Below are 24,191 nucleotides of genomic sequence, written 5' to 3'. Positions count from 1 at the left end.
TGGGTATGTCAAGAATTCGATTACCGTATCGACGTCTGCCGGATCACTCATGTGTTGCATACTGTTTCAAATTGGAAGACTGATATTCAGACCGCTCATTGCGTAACTCTTCCGATCTTATGAGGCCAAATCAGCCCCTGGTTATCTCTTTCTAATCTGAATCTCTTATGCTCCAGGTAGTACGTAAACTCTTTTAGGGCGAAAAGGACGGCCAAAGCTTCCAGCTCGTAAACACAGTAATTTATTTACACACTTGAGAAAGCTCTCGAAGAATACGCCAAAGGCTGCCCCTCTCCATTATGTTCTTTTAACAAAACGTTGACATTAACGAAACTGGATGCGCCTCTTTCCACAGTAAACGGTGAAATAAATGGAACATTGTCTGCTGCCTGCTGCCCTTTGCTATTTCTCATTTTCGCGACACAGCTGTTTGAGCGAGGCTACAAGTTGGGCAAAATTTATGATAAATTTCTTTAAAAAAATTCAACATGTTGATGAATCAGTCCTTTTAGTTCTTCGACGACGGGAACCGGTAAATAGCTGGTGCACGAGCGTGGTATATACACTCCTGGAAATTGAAATAAGAACACCGTGAATTCATTGTCCCAGGAAGGGGAAACTTTATTGACACATTCCTGGAGTCAGATACATCACATGATCACACTGACAGGACCACAGGCACATAGACACAGGCAACAGAGCATGCACAATGTCAGCACTAGTACAGTGTATATCCACCTTTCGCAGCAATGCAGGCTGCTATTCTCCCATGAAGACGATCGTAGAGATGCTGGATGTAGTCCTGTGGAACGGCTTGCCATGCCATTTCCACCTGGCGCCTCAGTTGGACCAGCGTTCGTGCTGGACGTGCAGACCGCGTGAGACGACGCTTCATCCAGTCCCAAACATGCCCAATGGGGGACAGATCCGAATATCTTGCTGGCCAGGGTAGTTGACTTACACCTTCTAGAGCACGTTGGGTGGCACGGGATACATGCGGACGTGCATTGTCCTGTTGGAACAGCAAGTTCCCTTGCCGGTCTAGGAATGGTAGAACGATGGGTTCGATGACGCTTTGGATGTACCGTGCACTATTCAGTGTCCCCTCGACGATCACCAGTGGTGTACGGCCAGTGTAGGAGATCGCTCCCCACACTATGATGCCGGGTGTTGGCCCTGTGTGCCTCGGTCGTATGCCGACCACTGGCGACAACATCGATGTACTGTGGAGACCTCACGCCCCACGTGTTGAGCAATTCGGCGGTACGTCCACCCGGCCTCCCGCATGCCCACTATACGCCCTCGCTCAAAGTCCGTCAACTGCACATACGGTTCACGTCCACGCTGTCGCGGCATGCTACCAGTGTTAAAGACTGCGATGGAGCTCCGTATGCCACGGCAAACTGGCTGACACTGACGGCGGCGGTGCACAAATGCTGCGCAGCTAGCGCCATTCGACGGCCAACACCGCGGTTCCTGGTGTGTCCGCTGTGCCGTGCGTGTGATCATTGCTTGTACAGCCCTCTCGCAGTGTCCGGAGCAAGTATGGTGGGTCTGACACACCGGTGTCAATGTGTTCTTTTTTCCATTTCCAGGAGTGTAGCTGGTGCACGAGCGTGGTATATACTAATTCTCCTGCTTGACACTGCATGCCATAAAAGATTTTGATACGGGACAAATTAACTTTCGACAACGTAACAGTCAATCCCGCCACCCTCAGGCGCCCTAACACTTGCCTGATTTGCTCTAAATGATCATCAAAAGTTGCACTGTAAATGAGTTCACCATACGAGCCACCGGTGTGAAGAACTGCAGCCATTAGCCCTTACTCGGCTGACCAATAATGGATAAATAAACCGGAATAAACTGGAATACAATCTGGTGCGGAATTTGCAACACATCGTCCTGTTTCTGCAGTCTACTAGGTAACCTTAATACTGCCCAATATTCGGTTAGTATTTCCAATAGGCACCCTTTGAAGAAACCAGCAGTGGGCTTGGTAATTTACTAAATTCTTTCCACAAAGTGAAACGTTTCTGTTAGATTCGTTCCATACTGTTTAATTTACATTTCGTGCTGTCACGCTCAGTTAGCTTTAATTTAATTTTGTACTTCGTGTTCGCCCTCTTTCAGTGGTACACAATCGCATTAATGTATCAGTTTCTCCAGTAAGCATCTATTCCTATGTACATTTCCTACATTTTGTGCTCCCAAAATTCCTAGTTTAGCATCTGTATGAATGAAGGAGTTAGTGTGTACGTTGAATTTGTCTTTTACAGGGTAGCAGTACACCATCTGGCTGTCTGCTGTGGTAGCAACAGTGTAGCCAACGTAGCTTTCTCAATCAACGGAAAGAGATTTTAATCGTGTCATTCGACAGAAGTTAAGTTGGTGGGAGAAAGGGCCTCTCTGGTCTCTTCAGGCTACCTGGTGGAAGTTCGTTGCAGGGAGAGCGCGCCCTCAGCACCCGGGACTGGACTTTTGGTGAGTGAAGACGGTACTCTTAAGAGAGACTTGGCGATGGTCAGTGTGTTAATGTGTGATGGTGTGCAGCTATTTCAAAAGATATACGCGTTTGATCTGCTAGTTCATTTTCAAGTTCGATCGTCGAATTATTGCATTTTTCAGAGTATATTTTTCTCTATGTAGTAATTTTTCCTGTCCTCGCTTCGTGGTGTATCAAGTTCGTTACTCCAGCCAGCCCAAGTTTAAAATTCAGTCGTCTGACGTTTCTATTAACTGGAATGCTAGTGTGAACTTTTCCCGTGTGCATGTGTTTTATTTCTTCTACTTTTCATTTCGGTCCAGTTTTAAGATTGTGTGCCCTGTGTACGTTTTTGTTACTGTATGTTAGTGTGTGCCATGCTATACTATTTGTAGGGTGTTCCTGGTATCCTGTGTTTGTCGGAGCTTCTGTTCTTTGTTCTCTGTTGTGGCTGGTGATTTGTTGATGCTTTTTCCCTTTTAAGTTGTTTTTTAATTTTGTTGTTCAGTTTCATCATCATTTGTGCCTTGTACCCATTCTGTCTGACTATCTGGTGTATTGTTTTTAGTTCCTGTGTGTAGTTGAGTTTGTCCATTGGAGTTCCGTTGAGCCTGTGTAGCATGTGTCTGAAACTTGAGAGCTTGTGTGTGTGTGGGTGGTTGGAGTTGATGTGAATGGCTGTCCTTGTGGCTGTAGGTACCCTGAAAATTCCAAAATTATGTTTGTTGTTGATTCTGTGTATGGTAATGACTAAGAAATAAAACTTCATTTCCTTTTCTGTTTCAGTGATAAATTTTGATTTTGGGTGAACTGTATTTATGTCACTGTGTAATTGTTTTATTTGGGTATCTGTTTCATCAATAAAGCAAATGATGTCATCTACATATCAGTACGAGTATATAATCTTCTACTGTTTTGGATGTATGATTTCATTGAATATTTTGTTTTCAGTGTGGTGTAGAAATGTGTTTGCAAGTAGACCACTGATGGATGAGCCCATTGGTAGGCCATCTTTTTCCGGATAGAACTGTCTCTTGAAAGTGAAGTAGGTCTGTTCAGTTATATAATCTTTAGGGTGGCATCGATTTCTTATATGTATGTACTTGTTATGTCCCATTGATACTGCAGCTGTTTTTTAACAATGCTGATTGTTTCTTCTACTGGCACATTTGTGTACATCGATGTGATGTAGAAAGATACTAGGGTTCTCGTTGATAGTAGGGTTTATATCCTTTGTTTTTTCTATCAGTTGGCTGGTATTTTTTAGGATTGTGTTGTCTGTGATAGTGTATAATTTCTGTAGTAATGTGTGTAAGTGTTTAGCGAGGTGTTAAGGTGGTACACTTTTGAAATTGATACAGGCCTGATTGGACGGTTATTTTTGCGTATCTTTGGTAAACTATTGAGGCTGGGTACTTTGCGATTCTTTTGTGTCATGTATTTGGCTTGAGTTTCCGTGACGGTGACTGTGAGGCTTTATAAGAGTTTTTGAAAGTTTCTTTGGTACCTCATTGTAAGATTATTGGTTAACTTGATGATAGTGTTCTGTTCTGTAAATTCTTCTCTTTTCTTGATTTACTCTGCCTCATCCATCAGTACAAGAGTATTTTCTTTGTCTGCTCAGGTAATGACTGCATTGTGTTCTTGGAGTTTTTGTTTAGTTTTATAGAAATATTTTGCTCTGTTGGATTTGTTTTTTAGATGATGTGGTCTCTTCGCCTTTATTATGTGTTCATCTCTTCTGCTACAAGTTCCCGTGTTAAGTTGGCATTGAAATTTGGGTTCTCCAATTTTTATTCTTGCTTTCTTATGTATTCTATTTCTGTGGTCAGGTTTTCTACGATTTTGTGTGACAGGTTTGTGTTTATGTTGTGTTTAGTATCCTTTTCAAGTAATGCTCATTCTTGTTCTGTTAATTCTGTGTTAGTTAAATTGACAAGTCTGTCATGGAACTCATGTTGGGATCCTACTCTGTCTTCTTTATCTATTGTTGTGGCAGATCTCATGAGGTGACTCAGTTTCTTATTTTGTGTTTCTATCTTTTGTTCGTTAGTGGTTCTGTGTAAGACCTGATTTCTTGAGTTATGTCATCGAAATGGGTTTTTATTTCTAAGAGATTGGCCAATTCAAGGGGTTTTATGTACATTTGATGATTAAGCTGCTGTCTTTTCACATATAGGAAACGAATTTCTTCTTCTTACCAAACATTTATGCTTCAAATGCTTCAAACCTTAGTAAAATGAATATCTCAACGCCAAGGCAAACATTTCCCACGAAGCTCTATAACAAATTTATGAATGTAGCTGTACTACTGCATAAAACTATCCTCAACATCAGCTTTAACCAAATCTGTCTAACTAATAACATAGCCCCTGGTTTTGTAAAAGACAATGTAAACAGCAAGTCACCAGCAACACAAGTAGTTAAAAGAAATGCAGAAATTGCTTGGTTAGAAGAAGTAATTCGTTTCCAATATGCGAAAATGCAGCAACTTAATCTTCAACTGTACAAAATACACCTTGAATTAACCAATCTCTCAGAAATAAAAACCCATTTCGACGACATAACTCAAAAAATAAGGTCTTACACAGGAACAATAGATAGAGAAGACTGAGTAGGGACCGAAAATCAGTTCCATGAGAGACTTGTCAATTTAACTGACATAGATTTAACAAAACAAAAGCGAGAATTACTTGAAAAGGGGCCTAAACACAACATAAACACAAACCTGTCACAAAAAATCATAGAAAACCTGATCACAGAAACAGAATACGTAACAATGCAAGAAGAAAAGTTGGAGAACCTAAATTTCAATGCCACCCTATCACAGGCAGCTGTACTCGAAACAGATTACAGCACTTAGAAAATTTATTTTAAAACTCCTGTCAGGGGCAATAGTTTAATTTACAATCGAGGATTTACCGATGAATAATGCCTTAGCTAGGCATGAAAACTTGATCAGAAGCCCATATTTACATTCGACTTCGTGAGTCAGAGGCTGTCTCCACCAGTTTACGTGGGTAGAATATTATTATAATTTAGAGTTTTAAAGTACAAAGGTGACAGGGTTAACATAGATAAAACTGCATTTTAAATAGATATAATCTAAACAGATATAATCTAACAGAAACGTTTCACTTTGTGGAAAGAATTTAGTAAATTACCAAGCCCACTGCTGGTTTCTTCAAAGGGTGCCTATTGGAAATACTAACCGAATATTGGGCAGTATTAAGGTTACCTAGTAGACTGCAGAAACAGGACGATGTGTTGCAAACTCCGCACCAGATTGTATTCCAGTTTATTCCGGTTTATTTATCCATTATTGGTCAGCCGAGTAAGGGCTAATGGCTGCAGTTCTTCACACCGGTGGCTCGTATGGTGAACTCATTTACAGTGCAACTTTTGATGATCATTTAGAGCAAATCAGGCAAGTGTTAGGGCGCCTGAGGGTGGCGGGATTGACTGTTACGTTGTCGAAAGTTAATTTGTCCCGTATCAAAATCATTTATGGCATGCAGTGTCAAGCAGGAGAATTAGTATATACCACGCTCGTGCACCAGCTACACTCCTGGAAATGGAAAAAAGAACACATTGACACCGGTGTGTCAGACCCACCATACTTGCTCCGGACACTGCGAGAGGGCTGTACAAGCAATGATCACACGCACGGCACAGCGGACACACCAGGAACCGCGGTGTTGGCCGTCGAATGGCGCTAGCTGCGCAGCATTTGTGCACCGCCGCCGTCAGTGTCAGCCAGTTTGCCGTGGCACACGGAGCTCCATCGCAGTCTTTAACACTGGTAGCATGCCGCGACAGCTTGGACGTGAACCGTATGTGCAGTTGACGGACTTTGAGCGAGGGCGTATAGTGGGCATGCGGGAGGCCGGGTGAACGTACCGCCGAATTGCTCAACACGTGGGGCGTGAGGTCTCCACAGTACATCGATGTTGTCGCCAGTGGTCGGCATACGACCGAGGCACACAGGGCCAACACCCGGCATCATAGTGTGGGGAGCGATCTCCTACACTGGCCGTACACCACTGGCGATCGTCGAGGGGACACTGAATAGTGCACGGGACATCCAAAGCGTCATCGAACCCATCGTTCTACCATTCCTAGACCGGCAAGGGAACTTGCTGTTCCAACAGGACAATGCACGTCCGCATGTATCCCGTGCCACCCAACGTGCTCTAGAAGGTGTAAGTCAACTACCCTGGCCAGCAAGATCTCCGGATCTGTCCCCCATTGAGCATGTTTGGGACTGGATGAAGCGTCGTCTCACGCGGTCTGCACGTCCAGCACGAACGCTGGTCCAACTGAGGCGCCAGGTGGAAACGGCATGGCAAGCCGTTCCACAGGACTACATCCAGCATCTCTACGATCGTCTCCATGGGAGAATAGCAGCCTGCATTGCTGCGAAAGGTGGATATACACTGTACTAGTGCAGACATTGTGCATGCTCTGTTGCCTGTGTCTATGTGCCTGTGGTTCTGTCAGTGTGATCATGTGGTGTATCTGACCCCAGGAATGTGTCAATAAAGTTTCCCCTTCCTGGGACAATGAATTCACGGTGTTCTTATTTCAATTTCCGAGGCACACAGGGCCAACACCCGGCATCATAGTGTGGGGAGCGATCTCCTACACTGGCCGTACACCACTGGTGATCGTCGAGGGGACACTGAATAGTGCACGGTACATCCAAAGCGTCATCGAACCCATCGTTCTACCATTCCTAGACCGGCAAGGGAACTTGCTGTTCCAACAGGACAATGCACGTCCGCATGTATCCCGTGCCACCCAACGTGCTCTAGAAGGTGTAAGTCAACTACCCTGGCCAGCAAGATCTCCGGATCTGTCCCCCATTGAGCATGTTTGGGACTGGATGAAGCGTCGTCTCACGCGGTCTGCACGTCCAGCACGAACGCTGGTCCAACTGAGGCGCCAGGTGGAAACGGCATGGCAAGCCGTTCCACAGGACTACATCCAGCATCTCTACGATCGTCTCCATGGGAGAATAGCAGCCTGCATTGCTGCGAAAGGTGGATATACACTGTACTAGTGCAGACATTGTGCATGCTCTGTTGCCTGTGTCTATGTGCCTGTGGTTCTGTCAGTGTGATCATGTGGTGTATCTGACCCCAGGAATGTGTCAATAAAGTTTCCCCTTCCTGGGACAATGAATTCACGGTGTTCTTATTTCAATTTCCAGGAGTGTATGTTATCAGTTTTCCCCGATTTTTATTTACCAATTAATAATGCAAAAAATGACTTTACAAGATAAACTGACTTCCAGGACAAAAGATTAAGCATCAAAACACCCTAATGTGAGGTGCCACCCAGACAGGAAATACTGCACAAGGAACACTTAAGCGCTGAGGCAACCGAAACCCCGCGGGCAATGTCATCACTGAATCTCACCATTAAGATGATTCTGTTTGTTCCCCCATTAAGAAGAAATACGACAGACGGAGCTTACCATTAACTTCCGGCATATGATGGTGATGACTGCAACGCAGCTTCGCAGTAGGTAAACTTTGGTGCTGTACATTCGTGGCGAAATTAAAACCTGTCTCCAGCACATCGAATGTTCTACAACAGCCATGGTGATGGCCGAAAGGAGCGACAAAATTAAATGTGGCTACCCATTGCATAGCAACCTCCAAACAGTGAAACTTGCAGTCTCCCAAAATCAACGATCTCCGTGTCCCTCAGGGAGCAGACTCCTCAATCTCCTTTCTCGCAGTCGCGTGGTGTCTCTTCACCGAACGTCAGCAACAGCGCGCTCTCGTGGCGTGCCAAAGAGCACCAAGTTAAGGCGCAGCCGCCAGCATACCCATTACATATCGATAAGAACGCGTCAGAAGCCTTTAAAAGTAAAACTTGGGAACAAGTTCTGTGCCGCCTTCTGGGTCTATACACTGCTAAACGAAAATTAGTTATTTCCTTTTTCTGTATTTCATAGCTAACAGACCTAGACAATTCTGCTCGTACTGCTTTACTAGACTGTGAAGTTAGTTCCTCATGCGCTTTTCTATTGCAATTTTTTCACATAACATGTGATTCAATAGCCCTAGCACATTTGTTTTTATGATCATTTTTGTCTTCCAAATACTCTGTTTCATTGCTGAGTCTGCAAAGTTACAACTCAATTCTGCTCCGTGCACATCCACGAAATGCCACCTGTTCTCATTTTACGCTGATTTCTGTACTTGCAATTGTCCTCAATAATACAGTACACTCCAATATTTATAATAGTTTTTATGAAGTTCATTCTTCAAACGCTTAAAGTGATTTCGAAATCACTGTAGAGACTTCGATCCCACTGTCTTTTAAAGCAGTAATTTTCGACTGCGCACACGGAAATGCCCAACACATCACCAAGCACTACATACAGAGTTCTACGTCGTGTAGCCCCATCTAGAGTAATTTTTGCCTGTGGCCATAGGATCAACGTAAAATCTTCAATCTAGATTCATCTACAGGTAGCAATAGTTGTGTGTGCAATATGGATATAATAAGTGTGGAGTCATGAAACTTAAGTGCTGTGTAAGAAATTTAACCTTATAATTTCTCATAACGCGTGAGATCAAATGGGGGTAGGGCGGAGGGGGGGGGGGGGAGAGGTACTTTATGCCCACCAATAAATAAACAAATTTCGTTAATTATCTATAACTTTTATTAGCAATATAATTTTTGAATAGGTATTGTTGTATAAGTATGGTGCATGAACTGAAAATATCTTTTAGCAAGATCTCTGCAACAGCAACATATTTTCCGCAGAGTTTACACAGAGAAAATGAGTACTTTATGTCTTCCAATAAAAATTTTTGCAAAATACAGATTTAGTTAATTGTCATTGAATCTTATTCACAGCCTACTTTTAGAATATATGCAGCTGTGTAAAAGGGATCCTGAACTTGAAATTATGAATATGACACTTGTTGCGAAAAGTCAGCTACAAAGACCTGAATTTTTGGGTTACGTTTTACAGAAAAGTTCAGAACAGTTACAGAATCTCGTGTAAGAAAACATCAAAAACAATAAATATTTTCAGACTTTCAAAATGTGAAGTGCATGACCAGGCTACAATGTTTTCAAACGTCGGGCGTAAAGTATGACTCCCCACCTCGTATGGCGAGGGTTAACTCAGCGATATTGAAAATTAAATTCAGCAGTAACAAAAAAAAAAAAAAATTTTTTTTTTTTGAGTGTTGAAAATTATTTTTTGCGGTGTTTGTATTATGATTTTGCGCAGTTGCTCTCCAACCAACTCTAATGGCACGACGGTACGTCAAGAACATCGTTCGTCCTCATGAGTTACCTGTGATGCGAAAGTACCGTGGCGCCATTTTTCAAGAGCACATTGCTCTTCCACAAATGATACGTGTCTCTATGACTATGAACTATCTACGTGACGTTGAGGTATCATCGTGACCAGCATGGTCCCAGTTGTGAATCGTCTTGCCTCATGAGAGTATTATAAGACCCTTCCCAACCGAATCAGTCTATTCATCCAGGCGGAAGAGGAAGCAATGTCATATTAATAAGTGGGCTCATACCGCCAAACTTATGTGCAATTTTTTCTCGATTTTGTAATCACTGAAACAAGTCTGCCCGTGAGATTTTGTTTCCTTCTCCGCTTTGTGTCCTTCCCTTTTTATATCAGGCCCTGTATTATTCTGCAGGTTATCTTGGTACTACGTGAATTAGTTTCTTCATCACAGGACAGCATTATAAAAATACAATTGTGGATGACATTTAATGACGTACTTAGTTCGGAGGAATTTGCTCGTTAAGCTCTGTGAGTGTTATCAGGTGGCGTAATAACATTTAATTTTCGTCGCAATCAATAGTTCATATATATCTGTTTTGTAGCGATCGGAGAAGCGTAATTGCGTAAAAAAAGAGTTATCTTAAATGCGTTAGTATTTATGGACATTGCCATCACGAGACTGCATAATCGAAAATGTACGCCGTGAGTGGGCTTATCTTTACAACACTTCCAGTATATTATACCGTTTAGAACTTTTATTTGGACCGGATGTCCCGGGTTTTTATGGTGACAAGGACAAGCTGCTAACGACAGCGCAGCGCGGTAGGAGCTCGTAAAACCAATATTTAACGGCCAGGTGTTTTGTTAACGAATCGTAAATTCGTGTTCAATAAAAACTGTGTATCACCATTCTCAAAAATGCGCGTTCTTCCATTTTTCCCTACGTAAATAATAAATAAATGCGGTTCAGGGAATGGTGCAGTGACACAGTAGTGACGAAAGTTTGTGTAGTTGCTTAGCTTCTTAGTAGTTCCGTCTGCTGCTATATAAACTACAAGATGATTGTCACTGTAAAATTTAAATGATTCACAATTTAATTTAAAAGAAACAGAGGAGGCAAATTCATCTGTGCTACTAGATACCAAAGGCACATGTTGGGATAAAGCAGCATACCACACATGGTTAGGGATTCAAATCTTATGGATCAATTCATTTTTAAACAAAGTTGTGCCTCAATTCATTCACTACGTCAGTCGAATTTCTGCGTTCAGTAAAACCTATTGCACAATAAATTAAAAAGATAGATTCAACCTAGCATTTCGACCTCTAATATTCATTAATTAGAAAAACTGCAGACAACTATGAAATAAAATAAAGGAATCAAGTAGGATTCTGTTCTTTGCAGGAAGTTCTTTGAAGCTATGAGCAAAGTTGGGAAAATATGGATTATATAAATGGCGTCAGGATAAAGACATAGTAGCTATTATGTAATTACGTATTTATAGTCATTGATGTTATAATGCTATCAAACTATTCCCTCATGGAAGAATTAAGATAAACAGTAAAATTTATGCCTGTATGAACTGTATTTACTCGATAGATATTAACGTGCGCTACTCAAAAGAGAGGAATGAACAGCCTTACCTGTATATTAAACAGCACTACAACGTCGTAAGTGATCTCATAATTGTATTTCTTATTATTTAAATAAAAGCTTGTTATGCAAAACACTATCAGATGAGCCGTAAAAAACGTTACGTTTGTGTCTGAAATACAGATCAGTTGGTCTGACATCATTTATAAATTTCTGGAGCTAAATGAGTGAGGAGCACTAGATATTGTCCTCACACTTGAGAGAAAAGATTGGAAAGAGAGTGTTAGAATTTTGGTGAAATGTTGATCTATTTCACCGACGTGAATTACCTTCAGTCTCTGAACCTCATTTTCAAGGTGTCTCAGGGAGAAAGAACAATATTTATGGTTACGAGAGAAACTATCATTCAAAACCAAAAGATCTAGCAAAAATGGGCTCTAAAATACATACTACAAGAGGTATAAACACTTCGATACTGTGAAACAAATGTCCTCCACTGAACTATCTACGCTTTCGTACTCGTATTTTGGGCGGAGGTGTACGAACCAAAATAAGAAAAAAACAATTAGGAAAATAAAGGCTCTAAAATGAATGTAATAATCTGATTTGATCCATTTTAAATGGTTCTGAAAGCCTGCGACTGTGAAAACAATAGGTTTGTTTATAAATAACTCATCTGCTACCAGTCACTATTTTCTTTATTTTATTTTTCGCACGACACGTTCCGGGAAATGATTCCCATTTTCAAGTGCGTTTTTTGTGTTCGTTATGTCATTCCTATGTGATGTTATCTATGTGTGAGATTCTGCTTCATTTTGTTGACTTCACTGCAATATATAAGAAAACAAGCGATTGTTAGTTGGTTTTCGATCTTTTAGTGAAGTTAGTGGCGAAATTTAGAAGAATTTGTACTTATAGTTTCCATATGCTCCATTTGTGCAGAGTCTCACACACACTAAACATCACACACAACTTTTTGTACACTTTCAACCATGGAAAACATTTTTAATAAACAAAACAACGACACAGATGCTCTTACAAGTAGTCAACAGGGGTGACATTATAGGTCTTCCAAAGAATATGATATGTTTATGTACAGAGGTTATTTACCTTAAAAATGTGGATCATAATTTACTTATGTCTATTTTACAATTGTGCTTATTCCTATGTGTTACTATTTTTATTTAAGTATACTATCGGAACATCTGAAGAAATTCACTGATTCACTTTCAAGCTTTTCATTTAATATTTTGTCTTCATATTTTTTGTAATGTGAATATATCTCCAGTTCTTCTAGCAAATCATTTTATGTCGTTTATTTAGTCGGTAGAGTACTTTGTCATTTTGCTCTATTTTTCCAAATGGGTGTCCTGTATTATGCACATATGTTGCTGCGGCTGACGTACACAGAAACCACTTAGAACAAAAATTATTTAACAGGGAAGTACCTTGCCTAAAGAAAATTGAATTTTATAGTAGATATATAGATGACACACTACTGTTAGTAAAAGGGGATACCAAAGACATCACAGATATTCTAAGTTACTTCAATAATCTACATGAGAAAATTAAATTTACGGCGGAACATGAACAAAATTAAAGCATCAATTTTTAGGACCTAAATATAACAAGACACAACAACACATGCACATTCAAAATTCATAGGAAAAACAAAATGACTGACACGACAGTCCCTGCAACATCATGTCACCCAAATATCCATAAACAGGCAGCATACAGGTCAATGCTACTTAGGGCAAGAAAAAAAATACTATTGAACCAATAAAACATGCAACAAGAAATAACCACAGTGAAAAAGATTGCAGTTGCCATTTTGTACAATGCTTCCATGGTTGACACAATCCTGTGGTGTCACCGCCAGACACCACACTTGCTAGGTGGTAGCTTAAATCGGCCGCGGTCCATTAGTACATGTCGGACCCGCGTGTCGCCGCCATCAGTACTTGCAGACCTAGCGCCACCACATGGCAGGTCTCGAAAGACGGACTAGCACTCGCCCCAGTTGTACGGACGACATTGCTAGCGACTAGACGTACGAAGCCTTCCTCTCATTTGCCGAGAGACAGTTAGAATAGCCTTCAGCTAAGTCCATAGCTACGACCTAGCAAGGCGCAGTTAATCACCTCTGTAGAGAGTCTTACTTGTATTCACCATGGAGATGTACCACACAGGAGAATAAAGTTGAGTATACGAGAAGCTCCGTTCTTTTCTTTATAGCATTTATGAAGTATCCTGTTTCAGACTTAACGCAGGACGGCGTGAGTTGACGCGTGCCCTATTCGGCCCCTTCATAATAACACTGTGTCGGCACTTCTGTCGACACACATAACATTGGCGACGAGTTACAAAAGGGTTTTGTTCTTTCTAATTGCTTACATTTACTTGTCATGGCTTCGCCACAATCTCCAGATGTACTGTCCGAATTTTATCGCTTGCAGAATCAGCAGACGCAGGCGTTATTGGATGCCCTGGGACAGCTCGTCCAGGGTCAACGTGCGCTGCAAAACGATGCGGCCGCCGCCGCTTCGCCGTTCCCGCAGCCACAACACGCAGTTGCACCCTCTTTTCGTCAATTTCGTCCCGACGACGAAACATGGACGGAGTGGTCACGCCAGTTTGGATTCCATCTCGCCGCCTACAGAATTCAAGGTAACGAGCGGCAGCCTCACTTATTGTCTTGTGTCGGCGTGCAAACGTACCGTGTGATAGTGAAATTGTTTCCCCGACGCGACGTAGCTACTCTGTCCTACGAAGAAATTGTGTCGGCTTTAGATGCCTATTTCAAAGAAACAGTTAATGTAGTTGCAAAAAGGTATACGTTCTTTCGTACAAAACGTACGGCCGGTCAAACTAATAGGGAGTGGGTTGCAACTTTGCAAGGCCTTACTAGGGATTGCGCCTTTGAATGTGACTGTGGCCTTCCTTATTCAGACACAATGGTGCGTGATGCAATAGCACAGAACGTTTCTGATGTTCGCATAAGGGAACAGATTTTGAAACTAGTTAATCCCTCCCTTCAACAAGTGATAGACATATTGGATAGGCAAGACACACTTGACTGTGCTCAGGAATCTTTTGAAGCTTCGCCAGCAGTGTGTAACATTAACCGGCCCACTGGACGCGCTGCGCGGCCCGGTAACCGGCCCTCGCGCACTTCGACGCAGCTGACGCCGCGCTCTAAACCAGGTGTGCCTCGCCAGCCCGCAAATGCAGTGAAATCATGCCCGCGGTGTGCTACTAGACATTCGCGTGAAAATTGCCCGTCACGCCAAGCTATTTGCTTTTACTGTCACAAGAAAGGACATGTTCAAAGTGTTTGCCAGAAAAAGCTCAGATTAGACAATCACAACCGTTCCAGGCCCTTTGCTTCGCGCCGGAATCGAACCAAGGACACTCAGGCTCGGGAACATTCGCCCATGGACATTCATGTAGTTACTGCCACTCCGCCCAGTGTTCCTCTCTCTAATAGTGACTGTGTTCGTCCCACAAAACGTGTGCGTCGACGTCGACGGCAATCACGTCACGTCGTAAGTGATCCTGTCCCAGTGTCTGTTCAAATTGCACAACACAGTCGCTCTTGTCGTCAGCAGGACAATAAACTTTTTGTAGATTTGGACTTTGCCGGACAAGTGATACCATTCCAGCTCGATACCGGAGCTGCAGTTTCATTGGGGTATAGTGCGTACGAAACAACTTGCTCGTCAGCACTGTACTTGGTTCGGCATCGATGCTGCGATTACGAATATGTGTTCTCCTTGCATGGCGTGTGCCGAACAACAATCCGCACCGCCGCGGAAATTCTTTGCTTGGCCGAAAGCCACTTCCCCTTGGCAACGCTTACACATAGATTTTGCTGGTCCATTCTGGAATGCTCGTTGGTTGGTTGTTGTCGATTCCTTCAGTAATTTTCCTTTTGTTGTCCGGATGTCTTCCACGACGTCCTCTGCCACCATCCAAGCGTTGTCTGCTATCTTTTGCATTGAAGGTCTTCCGCAGACTATTGTTTCTGACAATGGTCCACAATTCATGTCCGCAGAATTTCAGTCATTCTGCCAGGCCAATGGTATTAAACATCTGCATCCGCGCCGTTTTCGCCTCAGTCAAACGGTGCCGCTGAACGATTGGTCCGGACTTTCAAGTCACAGATGTTGAAATTGAAAGAGTCGCATTCTCGGGAGGACGCATTGTTGCTCTTTTTGTCCTCGTATCGCTCTCAGCCCCGCGATGGTCGCTCGCCGGCTGAGTTGCTTCACGGTCGTCCTCATCGACCCTTGATGTCTTTGCTGCATCCGCCGCATCAGGTTCCTGTGCAGCGGCAGACTCCTGCTTTTGCTCCTGGCGACGCTGTATTATATCGCACCTATCGCGGTTCAAGGCGTTGGCTCGCAGGGCGCATTCTTCGCTGCCTCGGCCGCGCGATGTATTTGGTTTTGGGGGCCTCTGGTGAGGTGCGTCGGCATCTCAATCAGCTGCGCCTCTGTCGTCGCCTGGGTTCTGCCGCTCCCCGTCTGCTTTCAGCGACGGAGCCGTCCGGTCAGCGCCCTGGGGACTCATCTACTGGCTCGCCTCATCCCCAGGTGTTACCGACGATGCCTTCCATTCTGCCCCATGGCGTCGCGCCGCCGCAGCCGCCGCTGCAGCCGCCGCCGCTGCCGCCCGCAGAGGACGCTTCGCTGCAGCCGCCAACCGCCTCCCGGGGTCACGCGCCGCCGATCGCTTCCCGTGACCAGCTGTCCTCCGCCATGGAACTCTTGCCCGCTCCGGACCACATGGCGTCGTCGCGCGTCGGATACCCCGACGCAATGGAGGTCGATCCTTCGGCCACTCATGTCTCATTACGGGCGCATGCGCCGCATGTTGACGTGCACCCTGGAGTAGGTTTCCAGGCGTTTCCTAGCTCCCCTCGGACCGAATGGCCGGGTGCGGGTGGCACAGCCTCGCCTGTTGTTAGGCTCCCCACCTCATCGCATACGTCAACATGGGGCCCTCCCCACGGCGGGCGGAAGCCTTATAACACGACCGTTCGCCGATTTGCGGGGGAGGAATGTGGTGTCACCGCCAGACACCACACTTGCTAGGTGGTAGCTTAAATCGGCCGCGGTCCATTAGTACATGTCGGACCCGCGTGTCGCCGCCATCAGTACTTGCAGACCTAGCGCCACCACATGGCAGGTCTCGAAAGACGGACTAGCACTCGCCCCAGTTGTACGGACGACATTGCTAGCGACTAGACGTACGAAGCCTTCCTCTCATTTGCCGAGAGACAGTTAGAATAGCCTTCAGCTAAGTCCATAGCTACGACCTAGCAAGGCGCAGTTAATCACCTCTGTAGAGAGTCTTACTTGTATTCACCATGGAGATGTACCACACAGGAGAATAAAGTTGAGTATACGAGAAGCTCCGTTCTTTTCTTTATAGCATTTATGAAGTATCCTGTTTCAGACTTAACGCAGGACGGCGTGAGTTGACGCGTGCCCTATTCGGCCCCTTCATAATAACACTGTGTCGGCACTTCTGTCGACACACATAACAAATCCTACACAAAGTGAAGAAAGAGCCAGGTACAAACTGCACCACAGAACAAAAAGAGAAAGCCAAATGGATATCTAGTATCCCATACATTGGCAATGTATCACAGAAGATGGCGAATATTTTCAAAAATTGTAGAGTAAAAATTGGGTTTTCTATATCTAATAAACTACAACAAAAACTAATACACAATATTAAGTGTAAGGATGATCCATACTCAGACTCAGAAATATACAAGGTCACATTCCAGGAATGCTCCATGTTCTACATAGGACAAACAGGCCGAAATTTCTTTACCAGGTACACGGAGCACATAAAAGCCTACACACACAACACACACAGTACATCAGCCATAGCAACACATTTACATAATACAGGACACGCATTTGGAAAAACAGAGCAAATTGTCAAAGTACTCCACCGACTAAATAAAGGACATAAAATGGATTTGCTAGAAGAACTAAAGATATATTCACATTACAGAAAATATGAAGATAAAATATTAAATGAAACACTTGAAAGTGAATCAGTGAATTTCTTCAGATGTTTCGATAGTATACTTAAATAAAAATAGTAACACATAGAAATAAGGGTAATTGTAAAATAGACATAAGTAAATTATGATCCACATTTTTAAGGTAAATAACCTCTGTACAAAAAGCATGTCATACTCTGTGGAAGACCTATAATGTCATTTCTGTTAACTACTTGTAAGAACATCAGTGTCACTGTTATGTTTATGAAAAATGTTTTCGATAGCTAAAAGTGTACAACAAGTTGTGTGTGATGTTTAGTGTGCGTGAGACTCTGTACAAATGGACATTCTAAATTTCGCCACTGACTTCACAAAAAGATCGAAAACCAACTAAAAATCACATGTTTTCTTATATATTGGAGTAAAGTCAACAAAATGAAGCAGAATATCACACATCAACAACATCACATAGGAATGACATAAAGAACACAAAAAACGCACTTGAAAATGGGAATCATTTTCCGAAACGAGTCGTGCGAAAAATAAAATAAAGAAAATCGTGACTGGTAGCAGATGAGTTATTTATAAACAAACCTATTCAATGTAGTAATTGTCACGAGTTCTTGTTCGGTAGAAGACATGCGTTATAGCAGCGAAGATGAAGAAGTGCTCATAGCTCTTAAGGTACGCACTTCACAGGCCATGGTGAGCGTACATTTTTTGCTTTGGTCCATATTACCACCTCTAAAAATATGGAAAGCAAACAGCTTGCCGTAGAAGATATTTGTTTCACAGTTTAGATGATGAATAAGTGTTCATCACTTTTAAGGTATGAATTCTAGAGCCAATGTTTACCACACGTTTAGCTTCAAATGATCGCTTCTCTCCCTAAATACTGACCATTTCTCCAGGGACACTTTCTATAGGTTTTCATATCTTAACAATTGAAGATTTTATGTGTACAATAATTTTTTATCACTCGTAATTTCTTGTTTATGTTGGTAATCGTGTGTCCATCTTAAATAGTCGCCCTGTTAGAGAAATACGCATAGAAACGTCAGTATTAAAACGAAAAACATCTGTCCGTTCACGGCATATAATTATTACCCATCTGGTCAAAATATTCTCATATTTTAGTTTACAAGTCACATTTCTAGTGGGATTTACTGTCGGCAATAAAAACTTGACCCAGACGCCGATTACTCACTTAGTATTTGTGAATACTGACTCAAAATCTGCGTGCCGTGAAAAAACTGCCTGACCCTATTTCACGAGTTATTAAATGATTTCTGTGCATGAGGCATAGCGCTGAGATAAATCAGGTAACTATACGATGACTATGTCCCTAAATGCGATACTATGTTGTCAGAATTAATAACCGTACTCGACTGTCAGTTTTTCCTGTCTGCGGTCGGTCCGCGTATTCCACTGCAGCTTTTCGCTTAGCGTAAATTTTCAGAAGCTCAAAATGAGTTTATCTCTTTCTAACACACTGGCAGTCTTCCTTACATTGACAGTTATTGTAACATTTTGCTCCAGCTTATAGTGCATCAAATGGCCCCACTAAAAGTCGGAGGCGTATCTGATTTTCCCTCACTTGTATAAATGTTCGCACGACAAGGAATCCAAACAAGTAACTTACAAAAAACTAATTTCTTTGTCTTGATTTGTATCGGAATCTGCCACACTTTACAGCATATTTTCGCTGTTTAGACCTTATACAATTAGCCACCGTGGTCAAGGGTTAGCGTGTACGACAAGTAATCAAAAACTAACCACTGCTCAAAAATCCTCAGCAACCGCAACTGAAGACTTCAGACAGAGGGAGTCGCCCACATTTTGCTGAAGACATTGACAGACGGGGGAAGACAGGGACAACTTCTTGCTGTTGTGGTCGTTCACTTTCCCTAAAATGAGGAACAATTAGCAATGACAAATGGCATGTGGATGACGGGAACAGAAAGTAGTGAATGAAAGATACGTATTGTGTATCCACAAGACGTGTGTTTGGAAAAAGTGTCATTGTGGTCTCTCACTTGGCGAAAGATTCCCGATTTATCTCCCATTCGGATCTCCAGTGGGACGGCAAAGAGGGAGGTGAACATGACACAAAGATTGAATAAGCAACGACAGAGTAACGTTCCATGGATCAGAACATACAATATTAGAAGACTGAAAGCGTTATGGAAGCTATAAGACTGGAAAAGGACACTGGAAGTGCTCAGTCTAGATGTAGTGGGGGTGAGTGAAGTGAAATAGAAAAAAATGGGTAATATGAACAGCAGCAGATAATGATGTTATGGGAGTAGCTTTCTGGTCAGCAAAAAATAGAATAATATCAGCAACAGCAGCCAATGGTTTAATGGCTGTAGCTTTCATCATGAATAGGTAGGTAGGGCGGACGATACGTTACTGTCAACGGTTCAGGGTTTTCTCATCGAAACTGACAATAAACCAACGCCGACAGCAATAGCTCAAGTATACAAGCTAACGTCACAAGATGAAGAGCTAGAGTAAGCAAATGAGGATACTGTACTTGTAATTTAGTTTCTTTAAACTGAGAAAAAAATGTAACTGTCACGGGTGATAAGGGCGCTGTAGTTGGGGAGGGAATTGGAGATAAAGTTACGGTAGAACGGAGGTTCTGTAGTAGAAATGAGTTCTGCAATAAAGTCCAGGAAGTAAAAGTGACTGCACTCCTCAAGTATCACCAAAGGAGGATACCTGCTTGGAAAAGGTCTAGAGAAATGACAAGATTCAACCTAGATTTCATAACGATTAGAGACAGTGGATTGTAAGGCATACAAAAGAGCAGATGGAGACTGAGGTCACAATTTAGTAATGATGAAAGCAAAGGTTCAAGAGAATCGGTTGGAGGAATCAGCGTGGAAAGAAATAGGACAGTGAACTATTGAAGCACTATGCGTCTGAAGTTCTCTGACGCTGTAACTACAGGGAATGGACATCTCTAAACAGGGCAACCACGGATATTGGCCTGACGGATATAGATGCAAGGAAGGTAAGTAATTTTGAACAACAGGATAGACACTTCAACTGACTGATGAATGAAGAGTGTACAAAAATGTGCAGGAAGGACAGAAATACACAAACACGTGTCACTGGGACATGAAATACTTTTATGTGTAGAGAAGCCAACTTAAATATCTGCAGGAAAAATGCGGGGAAATTCAAAAACAAGTGTCCGTCGGAAGGACTGACTGAATGTTTAAAAAATGAACACAAAATTGATGAAATCAAACGCAAAGGAGTCAAAATTAACCCGTAACAAGGTTCCCGCTGTTAACCCCTGAGGAGGGAGCGGCCACGTGAAAGAGTTCATTGAAGACCTCTACAACGTGGAGGGCTATATGATGAGTTTTACGGAGCATTGAAGGACCTGAGATCAAATAAGTCAGAATAAGTAGATGACATTCTAAGAGATTTTTCATGAAATATTCACACAGTCCCAAAAAATTCAAAACCACATAAGTGGCAGAAGTATGCCACAATTAGCTTATCATTTCATGCATCAAGTTACTGACAAGAATGATGTACCGAAGAAGGGAAAGGAAAATTTCTTATTTGTAAGATGACGATCACTATGGATTTATGATAAATAAAGACACAAAAATAGGTAGTTCTGAAGTTGCGGTTGGAAGCACGACTTAAGAAAAATCAAGAGCCTTTCATATCATTTGCTGAAAAGACTTTTGACAATGTAAAGTAGTGCAAGATGTTGGAAATCCTCAGCAAAATTGGTGTGAGGTTGAAAACTCCATGTTTGTGAAAGTGTGGACTCTTTCTGAATCTGAAATTAATCAAGAATCAGGCATACCCTTGAGATCCAAGTCTGAATTAAATGTACAGAATAGATTTACTAACGATTCAATTTATTGGCCTGAACTGTGAATCAGTAGGTGGAAACTGACATAAAATTAACCATGTAAAAGAAATGGTTGGGTTAATAAATTCGAGTTTTAAATAATACTATAGATTATTATAAAAGACACATGAATAATAATGCATCAAACCAATTTCTGTGGACATTCATCCGAATGAAAACCTACTTTCTTTTTCCGCTACGTCTTGGTCAAGAGAAGGGCTGACGGCAACCTAGGTCATGGGGTGTATCGGAAGAAAACGTACACTGATCTGTATTTGCACGCAGACAGCTGCCACCACCCTTCACAGAGGAATGGGGTACTTAAAACTCTAGTACATAGGGCGCGCACTATCTCTGACGCAGGGATCTACCCCAGGAATTGGAACATTTGAGAACTGTATTTCGGAAAAAATGGGTTCTCAGAGTGGCAGATTCAACGTGCTCTCCGCCCAACCACTACAGCACAATCTGTGGAGGTGGATGAAATCACGAGGGAGGAGGTAGGCACTGCGTTTATTCCACATACAGGCGCACTCTCGGGGAAAATCGCCCGCATTTTGAAGAAACACCGGGTCGGGACTGTGTTTTGTCCTCCGAATAAAACTCGTCCACTGGTGGGGAGCGCCAAAGATGACCTCGATTTGAGGATGGCGGTCGTGTACCAGATTCCGTGTCAATGTGGCAAGTCGTATATTGGTCAGACGATGCGTACCGTCGAGGATCGATGCCGTGAACACCAGAGGCACACTCGACTGATGTATCCGAGCAAGTCGGCGGTCGCTGAACATTGTTTGTCGGAAAATCACGCCATGGAGTATGAACGCACGAGTATTCTGGTACAGACGTCGAGATACTGGGACACCGTTGTTAGAGAGGCCATCGAAATTCGCATCAATGACGACCTCATAAACCGTGACTGTGGCTGTAATCTTAGCAAGGGTTGGGAACCAGCGTTTGGGTTATCAAGAGTAAATCGAGCAAACGTATAGTTGTGACGACCACGGCGGACAGAGCCATCACACCGACAGATGCCGTCGCAAACTGTTCCACCGCGCGACCGTGGCGCGGAGCGCGGACAGCGGAGGGAGCGCGCCGCGGGCGGAGGGTATTTCATCGGCCGCCGCCGAGCAGCCATAGCGTACGGATCTCCGTGCTGGAACGTTCACAGGAGCTCAGTCCGTCAGTTCACCTGATGATGGCGACGTGTGTGATCGCCGAAATATTGTGCCCGTAGGACACTGTAGACCGGCAGTACACCCCTGGATATTTTGATTACAAATACGTGTCTTACTTTGAGAACAGCAAACTAAAGCTTCGAGTTGGCAAAGTTACTGGAAAACACGAAGACGGATAAAATATCTGATCCAGTTCAGTGAATTAGGTACAGTAAGCTGATTAATTCGATCAGAATATCTATTTGTTTGGAAGCAACACCCAAGAATTCTGAAGATCTATGGAAACCCTGAAAAATATGAACCAATGATAGCTATCCTGCAATTAAACTACAATACTCTTGCGAACACTAGTATGCTGGAAGTGTAAGTGATGCTTATCACAATTTCCAATGCATCGTGAGCAGATTGGAAACACAGTGACTTGCAGCTTGAGAGCACGACAGCAACTTAACCTCCATCACCTGTACGTAAATTCTGCCCAAGAACCCTTTCAACATCTGCATCTCTTCACCCTCTGTGACAATATGCATCTCATATTTTTCAGGTCTTCTCCCAGTAGCTTTCTGCCGTCTTCTCGACAACAGAACGTTACCACCAATCCTCTTAAAATGAAATGATAATTAAATCAAGACCCGAAGCTGTCGACAGCGTTGATATTCATCAACGGGGACAGTTGAAAATGTTTGCCCCGACCGGGACTCGAACCCGGCATTTCCTGCTTACATGGCAGACGCTCTATCGATCTGAGCCACCGAGGGCGAAGAGGATAGTGCGACTGCAGGGATTTATATCTTTCACGTTCCCCGTGAGACCCACATTCCCAACTTTATGTCCGCACACTACATTCGTAGTGCCCCTGGCCATTACACTCATTAATCGTGGCAGACCGTAAGATTGTCTGTCGTGAGAGTTCTGGCAATGCGTGTGCATCCAGTACAGAAGAAGAAGATCAATAGCCGATTAGCCTTAACTATATGAAGATGGTATCTGTTTTTCCGGACATGTCCGAAAGAACAGATATCATCTTCATATAATCCTCTTAAAAATGGTTACAGCCCACCAATGGCGTAATTTATCAATAATACAAAACGTGCTTCCCTTCTTTGAACTTCCTCGATGTACTCTGTCAATTCTATCTGGTAACGATCCCACACCATGCAGAAGTACTCCAAAAGGAGACGGACAAGCATTTCGTAGGAAATCTCTTTAGTAGATGTGTTGCATCTTCTATGTGTTCTGCCAATAAAAGGCTTTCCCCACAACGCTTTCTATGTGTTCCTTCCAATTTAAGTTGTCTGTAATTGTAATTTCTAGGTAAAACAGCATTTAGATTTGATTGATTTATCGTGTAACCGAGGTTTTACGGTTTCTTTTTAGCACACTTGTGGATCATCTCACAGTTTTCATTATTTCGGGTCAACTGGCAATTTTAGTGCCATACATATATCTTATGTAAACCGTTTTGCAGTTGGTTTTGACCTTCTGATGACTTCACTAAAGGATAAACGACAGAATCATCTGAAACAATCTAAGACGGTTACTCAAATTGTCTCTTAAATCGTTTATATAGATAAAGACCTGCAAAGGAAATTGCCTTGGGGAAATCGCCAGAAATCACTTCTGTTTTACTCGATGACTTTTCGTCAGTTACTACGAACTGTGACCTCTGTGATAGGATATCATGAAGCCAATCACGTAACTGAGACGACATTGATTACAAGCCGCTTATGAGGCATGTTTTGAAAAGCCTCCT

Source organism: Schistocerca cancellata, chromosome 5 (assembly GCF_023864275.1).
Source record: "Schistocerca cancellata isolate TAMUIC-IGC-003103 chromosome 5, iqSchCanc2.1, whole genome shotgun sequence".
In the NCBI taxonomy this organism is placed as follows: Eukaryota; Metazoa; Arthropoda; class Insecta; order Orthoptera; family Acrididae; genus Schistocerca; species Schistocerca cancellata.
This window is presented reverse-complemented; position numbering follows the sequence as displayed.